Consider the following 13374-nt stretch of genomic DNA (forward strand, 5'->3'; position numbering starts at 1 on the left):
GCTGAGCAGATTGATACATTTTTGTGGGAGAAGATTCAGTAAAACCTGTCATTATTGATCAAAATTCCTGCAAATCTGGGCTGGGGGGGGGGGGGTCTTTTAAGTGTAGAATATACCCCCTGCAGATCGAACTGCATCTCAGTGTTACAGGTTCTCTTTAAGGTGAAAGTCCATCTTTCATCATTATTTTGCTTTTAGATCCAACATTTCATGCCATTCATCCCTTAATGTATTATTATAAATAGTGGAGCTCAATTCAGAGCCCCAAATCCCCTGTGGGTCAATTGATAAAATGCTGCCTACATCTTCCACTAGGGGGAGCTTCAGAGCTCACTGCATACTGTTTTATTATACATCAATGTATGACCAGTTTTGGGGTATCAAAAATGGAACGCTAACTACTATAAAGATATATTAAGAAATCAATCAGCACAGAATTTTGAACTTTTCTAGTTGAAGAAAATGAAATGATGCTCAAGAGAAGACATTCACTTGTAAACTTTAAAGGGGTTATCCCACGCGAATAATGTAAAAAAATAAAAATCTGACATCATATAGTACATGACAATACCTTTCTAGCAAGGCTAGAATCAGCCCTGTACCTCACATAGGTCCAGAGATCTCCACATTCATTGCTCTGCTAGATTTATATCAAGCCAACAACTCAAGGGGAGTGTCTTCTCTGTTGCAGAGATGTGTCCATGCTCTCCTTATCACAGCTCAGGAGGCAGTTGAAAGATGAAACTGAGCATGTGTGGCCTTCTTAGTGAGCAGGTCAAAGAAATAAGAATTTTAAAGTGACACTATATACCGTATTTTTCGCCCCATAACACGCACTTTCCCCTCAAAAAAGTGGGGGAGCGGGAAATGCCCCTGCGTCTTATGGGGCGAATGCTGCCATTTTACATTGCAGTCTGCGATGTATCAGCTGGAGGGGGAGGGAGGAGGGGCCGGTGTCATGCAAATGCAGCGGGGGCCAATGCGGTCACTGTACTCCGGCCCCGCCGCTCACTCACTTCCTTAATGCCTAAACCTTTTATAATAATAACTTCAAATGAAGTTCCGATCCCCTGCCCCATCTGTACTACTTTACTAAATGTCCTGTAGCAGGCAGAGCTGGTGCGCCGCCTACTTCATTCATAAAGTAGGCGGCGCAGGCACGTGACATCAGTGAGTTACGGCCGGCCGCCCGCCCTGCTCTGCCTGCTACAGGACATTTAGTAAGTAGTACAGATGGGACTGGGGATCGGAACTTTAATTAAAGTTATTATTATAAAAGGTTTAGGCATTAAGGAAGTGAGTGAGCAGCGGGGCCGGAGTACAGTGACCACAGCGACCCCGCAGCATTTGCATGCCACTGGCCCCTCCCACAGGTTTAGCTCTGGTATATTAGGGCATCTGTGGATGCCACTATTATGGGGTTGGGGATATGTGGATGGCACTGTTATGGGGTGGGGGATCTGTGGGTGACACATATATAGCAGTGCCATCCACAGATCCACCCCCCATAACAGTGCCATCCGCAGATCCCCCTCCATAACAGTGCCATCCACAGATGATCCCCTCCACAACAGTGCCATCCACAGATCACCCCCATAACAGTGCCATCCACAGATCACCCCCCCCATTACAGTGCCATACGCAGATCACCCCCCCATAACAGTGCCATCCACAGATCCCCCCATAACAGTGCCCCCCTCAGATCCCCCCATAACAGTGCCCCCCTCAGATCCCCCCATAACAGTGCCATCCACAGATCCCCCCATAACAGTGCCATCCACAGATCCCCCCATAACAGTGCCACCCACAGATCCCCCACCATAACAGTGCCATCCACAGATCCCCCATAGTAGTGTCATGCACAGACTACCATTAGTTCAAAACCCACAAAAGCACACCTTTTGGTTAAAAAACATTTTTTTCTTATTTTCCTCCTCAAAAACCTAGGTGCGTCTTATGGGCCGGTGCGTCTTATAGGTCGAAAAATACGGTAGATATATTTCATTGAATAACTCAGTAGCTATACAAAATTTTTAAATAAATGCAATTTCAAAATTCAGATCCAGGTGCTGGTTTGAAATCTATAGAATATTTTTTGTAGGACAACCCCCTTAAGTACAAAAGAGGAATAGCCCACTAATGTCAGAAGCCTGACTAATAAAACTGGGGAACTGGAATTAGTGATGTGTGAGGAGGACTATGACATAGTGGGAATAACTGAGACATGGCTGGATGATAATTATGACTAGTGTTGATTGCGAATATTCTAATCGCAAATTTTTATCGTGAATATTGACACTTCGAAAATTTGCGAATATCTACAATATAATGCTATATATTCGTAATATCGAATATTCTAGATTTTTTTCATCAGCACCCATGATCCCTCACTACTTCTTGCTTGTGGGCCAATGAGAAGGCTTCAATAGACTTTAGGAGTAGTGTTGATTGCGGATTTTCGTATTGTGCAAATTTTTAGTGCAAATTTTCTGATTGCCGATTTTCACAATGAAGAAAATAATGATTGGAGATCACGAATTCTCGAATTTGTGAATTTATAGCGAATATTTGTGAAATATCGCGAATTCGAATACTGCCCATGCCGATCATCACTGGGCAGTTAATGTACAGGGTTACAGTCTGTTTAGAAAGGATCTCCAAAACCGGAGAGGGGGGGGGGGGTCTGCTTTTATGTAAAGTCCTGTCTAAAGCCCACACTCTGTAAAGATATAAGTGAGGGACATGAACATGTGGAGTCACTGTGGGTAGAGATACATGGAGCTAAAAACAATAATAAATTACTAATAGGAGTTTATTATAAACCAGCTAATATACCAGAGTCCACAGAAAATCTACTAAACGAGATAGACGAGGCAGCAAATGATAATGAGGTGGTTATTATGGGGGACTTCAACTACCCAGATATAGACTGGGAAACTGAAACTTGTATATCTCATAAAAGAAACAGGTTCTTGGCAATAACCAAAGACAATTACCTTTCCCAACTCGTTCAGGACCTGACTAGAGGGACGGCCATACTGGACTTAATATTAACCAATAGACCTGACAGAACAACAGATGTGCAGGTTGGGGGACACCTGGGAAATAGTGACCATAAATTAATAACCTTCCAATTGTCATTCAAAAGAGTGTTTCTTCAGGGAGGAACAAAAATACCAAACTTTAAAAAAGCTACATTTAGCCAACTAAGAGAGGCCATATGCCTAACTAACTGGGACAAAGTCCTCAAAAATAAAAATACAGCCACAAAATGGGATACTTTTAAAAGCATCCTAAAATCTAATTGTAAGAGGTACATACCTTATGGGAGTAAAAGGTTAAGGAACAAGAAGAAACCAATGTGGATAAATAGAACTGTAAAGAAAGCAATAAATGACAAAAAGAAAGCAGTTAAATCACTAAAACAGAAGGGTAGTGAGGAAGCACTGAAAAACTATAAGGAAAAAAAATAGAATATGTAAAAAACAAATAAAAGCAGCCAAGCTAGAGACCGAGTGATTAATTGCCAAAGAGAGTAAAACTAACCCTAAAATGTTCTTCAATTATATAAATGGTAAAAAGTATAAATCTGAAGGTGTCGGCCCTTTACAGAGTAATGAGGGGGGAGTTGCAGAGAGCGACGAGGAGAAAGGAAAGCTATTAAATATTTTTTGCTCCACTGTATTCACTGAGAAAAATATGAAATGCAGAATGTAAAAGTAAATTCCCCATTAAAAATGCCCAGGAAGAAGTACAGCGGCGTCTTAAAAAGATGAAAATAGACAAATCGTCAGGACCAGATGGCATACACCCCCGTATCCTAAGACAATTACGTAATGTCATAGCCAGACCCTTATTTCTGATATTTAAGGACTCTATACTGACAGGGAGTGTTCCACAGGATTGGTGCATAACAAATGTGGTGTGAATATTCAAAAAGGGTCCAAAAACAGAGTCCGGAAACAATAGACCAGTAAGTTTAACATCCGTTGTGGGTAAACTGTTTGAAGGTTTTCTAAGAGATGCTGTCCTGGGGCACCTCAATGAAAATAAGCAAATAACGCCATATCAGCATGGCTTCACGAGGGATCGGTCATGTCAAACTGATTTAATCAGTTTCTATGATGAGGTAAGTTCTACACTTGACAGCGGTGAATCAATGGATGTTGTATATCTGGACTTCTCCAAAGCATTTGACACTGTACCGCAAAGGTTAGTATATAAAATGAGAATGCTCGGACTGGGAGAAAATGTCTGTATGTGGGTAAGTAACTGGCTCAATGATAGAAAACAGAGGGTGGTTATTAACGGTACACACTCAGATTGGGTCACTGTCACTAGTGGGGTACCTCAGGGGTCAGTACTGGGCTCTATTCTTTTCAATATATTTATTAATGATCTTGTAGAAGGCTTGCACAGTAAAATATACATTTCTGCAGATGACACTAAACTGTGTAAAGTAATTGAAACGGAAGAGGACAGATAGATAGATGGATGGATAGATTGGAGGCTTGGGAACACAAGTGGCAGATGAGGTTTAACACTGACAAATGTAAAGTTATGCACCTGGGTAGGAATAATGCAAGTCACCCATACATACTAAATAGTAAAACACTGGGTAACACTGACATGGAAAAGGACCTAGGAATTTTAGTAAACAGCAAACTAAGCTATAAAAACCAGTGTCAGGCAGCGGCTGCCAAGGCCAATAAGATAATGGGTTGCATCAAAAGGGGCATAGATGCCCGTGATAAGAACATAGTCCTACCACTTTGCAAATCACTAGTCAGACCACACATGGCGTACTGTGTACAGTTCTGGGCTCCTGTGAACAAGGCAGACATAGCAGAGCTGGAGAGGGTTCAGAGTAGGGCAACTAAAGTAATAACTGGAATGGGGCAACTACAGTACCCTGAAAGATGATCAAAATTAGGGTGATTCACTTTAGAAAAAAGACAACTGAGGGGAGATCTAATTACTATGTATAAATATATCAGGGGTCAGTACAGAGATCTATCCCATCAGCTATTTATCCCCAGGACTGTGACTGTGACGAGGGGACATCCTCTGCGTCTGGAGGAAAGAAGGTTTGTACACAAACATAGAAGAGGATTCTTTACGGTAAGAGCAGTGAGGCTATGGAACCCTGTGCCTGAGGAGGTGGGGAGTTCACTAAAAGAGTTCAAGCGGGGCCTAGATGTATTTCTGGAGTGTAATAATATTACAGGTTATAGCTACTACAGATGGGTCGTTGATCCAGGGAGTTAGTCTGATTGCCTGAATGGAGTCGGGAAGGAATTTTTTTTTGGCTTCTACCTCACAGTTTTTTTTTTTTTGCCTTTCTCTGGATCAACTTGCAGGATAACAGGCCGAACTGGATGGTCAAATGTATATAAATTATAAATTATATACTATGTTACTATGTTACTATAATGAGGTGCTATGATATCTGGCAAGTTTTTGTGATGAGTATATGTCCCAATCTGTCCAGTAAGTGAACATCCCAGTCATCCAGTGTACAGATATCAATGACTATTTTGAGACTTGTAGATTCAGTTCTCCAGTGCTTGTGGGTCATTACCTGAAGGCCATGGCAGAGAAATAGAACCCACAGAAAGAATGTTAGCGTAACAGGCAGTGGTGTGGAATGATTGTAGGGAGAGATCGCTTCACCCCTATTTTTCCATTCTTCTGATTTGTCAGAACAGAAAAATAAAGAAAAAAAATGGATCCTGTAAAAGAAAATGAATCTTGTGCATCAATTATGCACATTTGGCATCTCTTTGAGCCATTTCCATCAGAGATCCATTTTTCAGACAGATAAAAGTACTGCATACGGTTTGATTTTGGGCTAATTCTAAGGGCGTTATTTTTGCGATCCCCTAGTTTTAACCCTTTAACCCCACATACAGGAATCTAGCCTTCCCTATAGGAGACCTAACAGGCCACTACCTTTTGGAATAGTCCCAGTGTAGTTGACAGCTGACCCAATGGGTAAGAGACACCAGTGCGAAGCACTAAGGGGTAAGGAAATATTAGAAATAGTTGGGAAACAAGCAGAGGTCAGGCCAGGCGCAGTACATGCAATTCTGTGAAACCAATCCAAGGACAGGGCAGGCATTGGAGTATTAGAAGAACAGGCATAAGTTTGGTACACAGACCTTCAGTATAGCACGCCTTCACTGAAAAAATTGAAACCTAAGCCTAGGCGAGCAATGAGAGGGCAGACCAGCATTTATAGCAGAAGCTGATTATTAATTAGAAGCAGCCATGCAACTGCACAAATAGCAAGGAGAGGAGGGAAGTAGTGATGATGACAAAAATGGGAGTAGTAGTAGTTTAATGAATAATGTTTCTAATAGAAATAGCAGGGCAGCAATGGACATGGACTGCAAATGTAACACTTAGCTTTGGTATTGCTGTTACGGTAATATCAGAAGAACTGTAGCCTAAACCCTTAATGTTTCTTAAAAGATTTGTGAGTTGTTTTGTAGAGTCTTGATTATTTTTGACACAATTTATCGCATAGTTTTTTGCACTTACGGCATCCTCACATTTTCTCTTTGTCTTCATTATGTTTACAATATGAAATGATTACATATGTGTAGATTTGCTTTTAAGATGGCAAATTTCTTGTATATTCCATATCATAGAGGCGGTTGTAATTTACTATGTGTAATAAGTATAGCATTTTATTAGAAGTTCAGAAATGGAAGAGGAGGTTGGAGAACTACTTTGCATATGCAATGTTGAATTGTCTATAATTATAGAGCTGGGACCCACAAAATTTAGGATGGCCACCAATGGTGTGTGATATTGTCAGCTAGCAAAGATTTTCACAGATGAGCCACTGAAGACAAGGGTATTGTGTAATATTAGTGGCCCCAGGGCAAAAATACATTGAACAGAATCAACCCAAAGGAAGACCATTTCTCTCTTTGTTTGTTTCCACTGTATGAAACAATATAACACTTCAATTCTTTGATTCTTCCTCATCTAAAATAAGGGTCTTTTTTTTCTTAAACTATGACAGATTATTGTATAGGCTTCATGACTAAGTTAGGGTAGGTTTACATCTGTGGTAGGTAAATCCAGTAGTCTATTATGGCAGAGGCGCAGACTATCGATATTACCGGATCCGGCAGGGATCTGGTGGGTTTCTAGATTGAATTGGAATCCAGCATTGCCCAGCAGTGTCCGGCTATGCCGGATCCGGTAACTCTGGTAGTCTGCTACTCTGCCAGAACAAACTACCAGATTTACCTATCAGAGATGTGAACCCTAAGATAGTCAGGGAAAACCATAATGAATCATAAAGATTATAAGTAATCCATGTCTATAGCTCAATATACTGATAAGAACTCATTACCAGCATTTACTGTGAGAGAATTATATCCAAAGTGACCTACTTAATCATCGTCTTCAAAATAATCAGGGACGCATCTATTTTTTTTCACGGACTGTCCAGAAATTTCTGGACGGTTGACAACCCTGACACTGATACAGGGACAGCTGTCCATCACTGTGTTTGTCAGGGTCAGCGGGACTCTAACTGTCTCTCCTAGGAGTCCTCTCAGGATTTACTCTGCTTTTCACTCCGAAATCCTGCTCCAAATCATATAAACTTATATAACACAGAACTCAGCTTCTGTCCCTCTATCATATGCTATTATCAACTATGGCAGCAAAAAAATCACCTGACATCTTATTAGCAATATACTCAAGTCACATAGAATAATACCCAATAATATTCCTTCTAAAAATGCCCAGCCATTAACAGTCATAAGTGGCAATGAGTCGGTTGCAGTGCCCGCTCATGGTTAACTGCTGTTTTATTATTGGCGACATCACACTGAGCCAATGATATGCTGCTAATATTCCCACTGGTGGTAAATTTTCTGTAATATACACAGTATATACCACATGCTCGTGTAAGTCTTAAAAAATGAATTGCCTCAAGGAAGTGATGAACCATGACCTATCCCCTGCTCCAAGAGATTGGAAAAAATCATAATTATACACATGTAAAATTCTCAGGAAAACTATTTTCTTTTATTTTCCAGTAATTCAAAATTTTGCAAGCTAATATACAATTTTGTGCTTTATTTAGACAGTAGATATCATTTAGTATTTAACTCGTAATTTATTATTTAATTTGATTATTTAACTCATCTGATTATCTGGAATGTTGAAATATGGTTAAAATCCTTTAATCAGGCAGCCATAGGACCTGACAGGCGCTGGATAATTAACCTGAAAGCTTGGTTAAAATATATTTAGCAGGACTATAATCCTTTCAAATTAAAATGTTGTTCCCATTTCTTCCACTTTTTAAGTGTTTCAGACAAAATCCAGAGGACGTGTTAGTCTTAATTAAAATGTAATACAATTAAAACAAGTTCAGTGATCTTTATTAAGCCAAAGAACTTTTGTAACACAGAAAATGTAGCTATACGAAATGTATGTGTTTATATAATATTAATGAATTATTTTCACTAATACAGTAGCATTACATTTAATATACATTTTATTATAATTTAAGGGTAAAATGTTGATAAAAATACATTTATGCTCCTTCCAATAGGGTTTTAGATTTCACATTTATGCATTATATACTAGCTGGATTTTCCATGCGTCTGAAAAGACTGAAAACATCAGATTTCCCACCGTTCAGTAAGAGCATATTTTTTTAATTAGAAATAGGACCTGTGACAACAGAACTCAAAAAACTGCCTAAAAACTGTTATAAACCTGTTCAATTACTTTAGATCAGTTGCTAATTTAAAAGAGGAGCTAAAATACATAAAAATAAATGCTAGTGTGAAGGAAAGTGCTACCAGTGAATAAAATGATGAATATGTAGCAGAATCACATAGCTCATTTTAGGAAAATAAGAGCCACACCTTAATATCTTATATTGTCTTTTATCTTTAAACCAGGTGTACATCTGTATGAAATGTCAGAGCTTGGTCTCTCTCATTCTTGGTTACATTTTTATGTGGGCCTTTCTATTTTTCTGTAGCTTTTTTTTTTTTTTTTCAAAGCCAATACTTTTTTTTAAGTCCCTGCCTATTATTGAGTTTGAAAAAAAGATTGGTGTTTTTTAATCCTCATTTCACCGGCAAAGGAGTGAGGTCCTTCCCTTGTCTCTCAGGCGGGGGTCCCCATTCATCGCTCTGAAAGAGTTGTAATCCGGATCCTATAAGCCCTTTAGAGGGGCTTGTACAGGATATGATGCTTTTGATAAAGTGGTTTTCATGTTTGATGGTTTTCATGTTCCTTCTTTTGCGGCTTATCCCAGTAAGAATTCCTCCAAAGTTCTCAGTAATCCCTCATCTTAGGGGTGTGACGCCATGACAGAACCGAACTCAAGGGATGAGCTGTAGACCTGTGGTTTTAAAATGCCATCGTCATTTCACTGCACTAAGACTGAGTTTGTAATTACCTTATCCTCTGTAACAACATGTTGCTAAATTTTAGATAGTCTTTTGCACAAGCACCGAACACTCAGAGAATCAGTGTTTTGCTATGCAGTTTTTGCACTAGTTTTATTACTGGATGAGGTTCAGGATACATTACAGTGTCATTAGTCACATGGAGTAATACCTGGAAGCTCATGGCTTCATACTGACACTAGATCCAGAGTTGTGACGCATTGATTATTTTAATACCATTTGGTTACTTGAAAAATATTTTTGATATTCTCTAAATTATATTTTTTATGTGTAATACATTTCTAGAATATTTAAGAACATAGTGACCTGGTTTTATGACATGTGCATACTATAAAGCTAGCACTGCTGGAGAATATAAATTTCTATACAGAAATAATCTTGATCAGCATAGCCAAGCGAGGCTGCACAGATAGGATTTATGCATTCATGTCAGGTCCCTGTCCCAATGGAGCTTACTATCTAATTTTCGTAGCACAGGCAAATAAACACACAGGGGTCAATTTCATAGGAAGCCAATTAACCTGCCACTGTGGTTTTGGGATTGTGGGAGGTAACCAGAGCGTCTAGAGATGACCCATGCAAATATTAGGTCATCCATTCAACCTGCATGCAGATGGTGTCTGATTCGGGATAAATGAAAAAATCCCAGCAATGCAAGACAGCAATACTAGGTGAAAAATACTTACCACCTACCTAATATCTAGTCAAAATTGCAGTTAAATTCATTTTTAAAGAGAAGAAACATACTTTTCAGTGGAGGTCACTGTTACTTAGCAACTCTTGATAAAGATACTCAACTTTGTCTATCAACCTTTGCATTCTTTGTTACATATAATATTAATAGATTTTATTATAGCTACATGTAAAGGTATCATTATAAGTTCACATATATTTTCTTTGTTTCAAAGAATTTCTGCACATTCACATCAGTGAATACACAAAAGTTATATTCATATCTTCAAAGTGTGGTTTTGTGGGGGTACTGAGTTACATAGTTATTGTTATGGTTGAAAAAAAAAGACGTGTCTATCAAGTTCCACCAAGGGATAGGAGGTGATGTGGATAAAGGGAAGTGGAGTGAGAAACCAGAATTATACAGTCCCCACTTTTACAGCACACACACCTGACATTTTAACAGGGGTGTGTAGACTTTTTATATCCACTGTGTGTGTGTGTATATATATATATATATATAGATATATATATACACACACAATGGATATAAAAAGTCTACACACCCCTGTTAAAATGTCAGGTTTCTGTGCTGTAAAAAAATGAGACAAAGATAAATCATTTCAGAACTTTTTCCACCTTTAGAGTGACCTATAAGCTGTACAACTCAACTGAAATCTTTTAGGTAGAGGGAAGAAAAAATATAAAAATAAAATAATATGGTTGCATAAGTGTGCACACCCTTAAACTAATACTTTGTTGAAGCACCTTTTGATTTTATTACAGCACTCAGTCTTTTTGGGTATGAGTTTATCAGCATGGCACATTTTGACTTGGCAAGTTTTGCCCACTCTTCTTTGCAAAAACACTCCAAATCTGTCAGATTGCGAGGGCATCTCCTGTGCACAGCCCTCTTCAGATCACCCCACAGATTTTCAATCGGATTCAGGTCTGGGCTCTGGCTGGGCCATTCCAAAACTTTAATCTTCCTCTGGTGAAGCCATTCCTTTGTTGATTTGGATGTATGCTTTGGGTCGTTGTCAGGCTGAAAGATGAAGTTCCTTTTCATGTTCAGCTTTCTAGCAGAAGCCTGAAGGTTTGGTGCCAATATTGACTGGTATTTGGAACTGTTCATAATTCCCTCTAGCTTAACTAAGGCCCCAGTTCCAGCTGAAGAAAAACAGCCCCAAAGCATGATGCTGCCACCACCATGCTTCACTGTGGGTATGGTGTTCTTTTGGTGATTTGCAGTGTTGTTTTTGCTCCAAACATATCTTTTGGAATTATGGCCAAAAAGTTCAAGCTTGGTTTCATCAGACCATAACACCTTTTCCCACATGCTTTTGGGAGACTTCATATGTGTTTTTGCAAAATGTAGCCTGGCTTGGATGTTTTTCTTCGTAAGAAAAGGCTTTCGTCTTGCCACTCTACCCCGAGGTCCAGACATATGAAGAATACGGGAGATTGTTGTCACATATACCACACAGCCAGTACTTGCCAGATATTCCTGCAGCTCCTTTAATGTTGCTGTAGGCCTCTTGGTAGCCTCCCAGACCAGTTTTCTTCTTGTCTTTTCAGCAATTTTGGTAATGTCACTGTTGTGCCATATATTCTCCACTTGATGATGACTGTCTTCACTGTGCTCCATGGTATATCTAATGCCTTGGAAATTCTTTTGTACCCTTCTCCTGACTGATACCTTTTAACAATGAGATCCCTCTGATGCTTTGGAAGCTCTCTGTGGACCATGGCTTTTGCTGTGGGATGCGACTAAGAAAATCTCAGGAAAGACCAACTAGAGCAGCTGAACTTTATTTGGGGTTAATCAGAGGCACTTTAAATTATGTCAGGTGTATGCTGACTCCTATTTAACATGATTTTGAATGTGATTGCTTAATTCTGAACACAGCTACATCCCCAGTTATAAGAGGGTGTGCACACCTATGCAACCACATTATTTTAGCTTTTTTTGTTTTCTTCCCTCCACCTAAAAGATTTCAGTTTGTTTTTTAATTGAGTTGTAGGTCACATTAAAGGTGGAAAAAGTTCTGAAATGATTTATCTTTGTCTCATTTTTTTTTACAGCACAGAAACCTGACATTTTAACAGGGGTGTGTAGACTTTTTATATCCACTGTGTAAATATATATATATATATATATATACAGTACAGACCAAAAGTTTGGACACACCTCATTCAAAGAGTTTTCTCTATTTTCATGACTATGAAAACTGTAGATTAGCACAGGCATCAAAACTATGAATTGACACATGTGGAATTATATACTTATCAAAAATGTATGAAACAACTGAAAATATGTAATATTCTAGGTTCTTCAAAGTAGCCACCTTTTGCTTTGATTACTGCTTTGCACACTCTTGGCATTCTCTTGATGAGCTTCAAGAGGTAGTCACCTGAAATGGTTTTCACTTCACAGGTGTGCCCTGTCAGGTTTATTAAGTGGGATTTCTTGCCTTATAAATGGGGTTGGGACCATCAGTTGCGTTGTGGAGAAGTCAGGTGGATACACAGCTGATAGTCCTACTGAATAGACTGTTAGAATTTGTATTATGGCAAGAAAAAAGCAGCTAAGTAAAGAAAAACGAGTGGCCATCATTACTTTAAGAAAAGAAGGTCAGTCACTCCGAAAAATTGGGAAAACTTTGAAAGTGTCCCCAAGTGCAGTCACAAAAACCATCAAGCGCTACAAAGAAACTGGCTCACATGCGGACCGCCCCAGGAAAGGAAGACCAAGAGTCACCTCTGCTGCGGAGGATAAGTTCATCCGAGTCACCAGCCTCAGAAATCGCAGGTTAACAGCAGCTCAGATTAGAGACCGGGTCAATGCCACACAGAGTTTTAGCAGCAGACACATCTCTAGAACAACTGTTAAGAGGAGACTGTGTGAATCAGGCCTTCATGGTAGAATATCTGCTATGAAACCACTGCTAAGGACAGGCAACAAGCAGAAGAGACTTGTTTGGGCTAAAGAACACAAGAAATGGACATTAGACCAGTGGAAATCTGTGTTTTGGTCTGATGAGTCCAAATTTGAGATCTTTGGTTCCAACCACCGTGTCTTTGTGCGACGCAGAAAAGGTGAACGGATGGACTCTACATGCCTGGTTCCCACCGTGAAGCATGGAGGAGGAGGTGTGATGGTGTGGGGGTGCTTTGCTTGTGACACTGTTGGGGATTTATTCAAAATTGAAGGCATACTGAACCAGCATGGCTACCACAGCATCTT

At 39.5% G+C, this 13374-nt stretch overlaps 1 protein-coding gene across 1 annotated transcript in view; it reads left to right on the forward strand.

Moving 5' to 3' along the window:
• Positions 1–13374, forward strand: part of LHX5 (LIM homeobox 5) — a 37993-nt gene that overhangs the window by 12972 nt on the left and 11647 nt on the right. The gene's annotated exons all lie outside the window — the stretch shown is intronic.

This window comes from Bufo gargarizans, chromosome 1 (assembly GCF_014858855.1).
Source record: "Bufo gargarizans isolate SCDJY-AF-19 chromosome 1, ASM1485885v1, whole genome shotgun sequence".
NCBI classification, from domain to species: domain Eukaryota; kingdom Metazoa; phylum Chordata; class Amphibia; order Anura; family Bufonidae; genus Bufo; species Bufo gargarizans.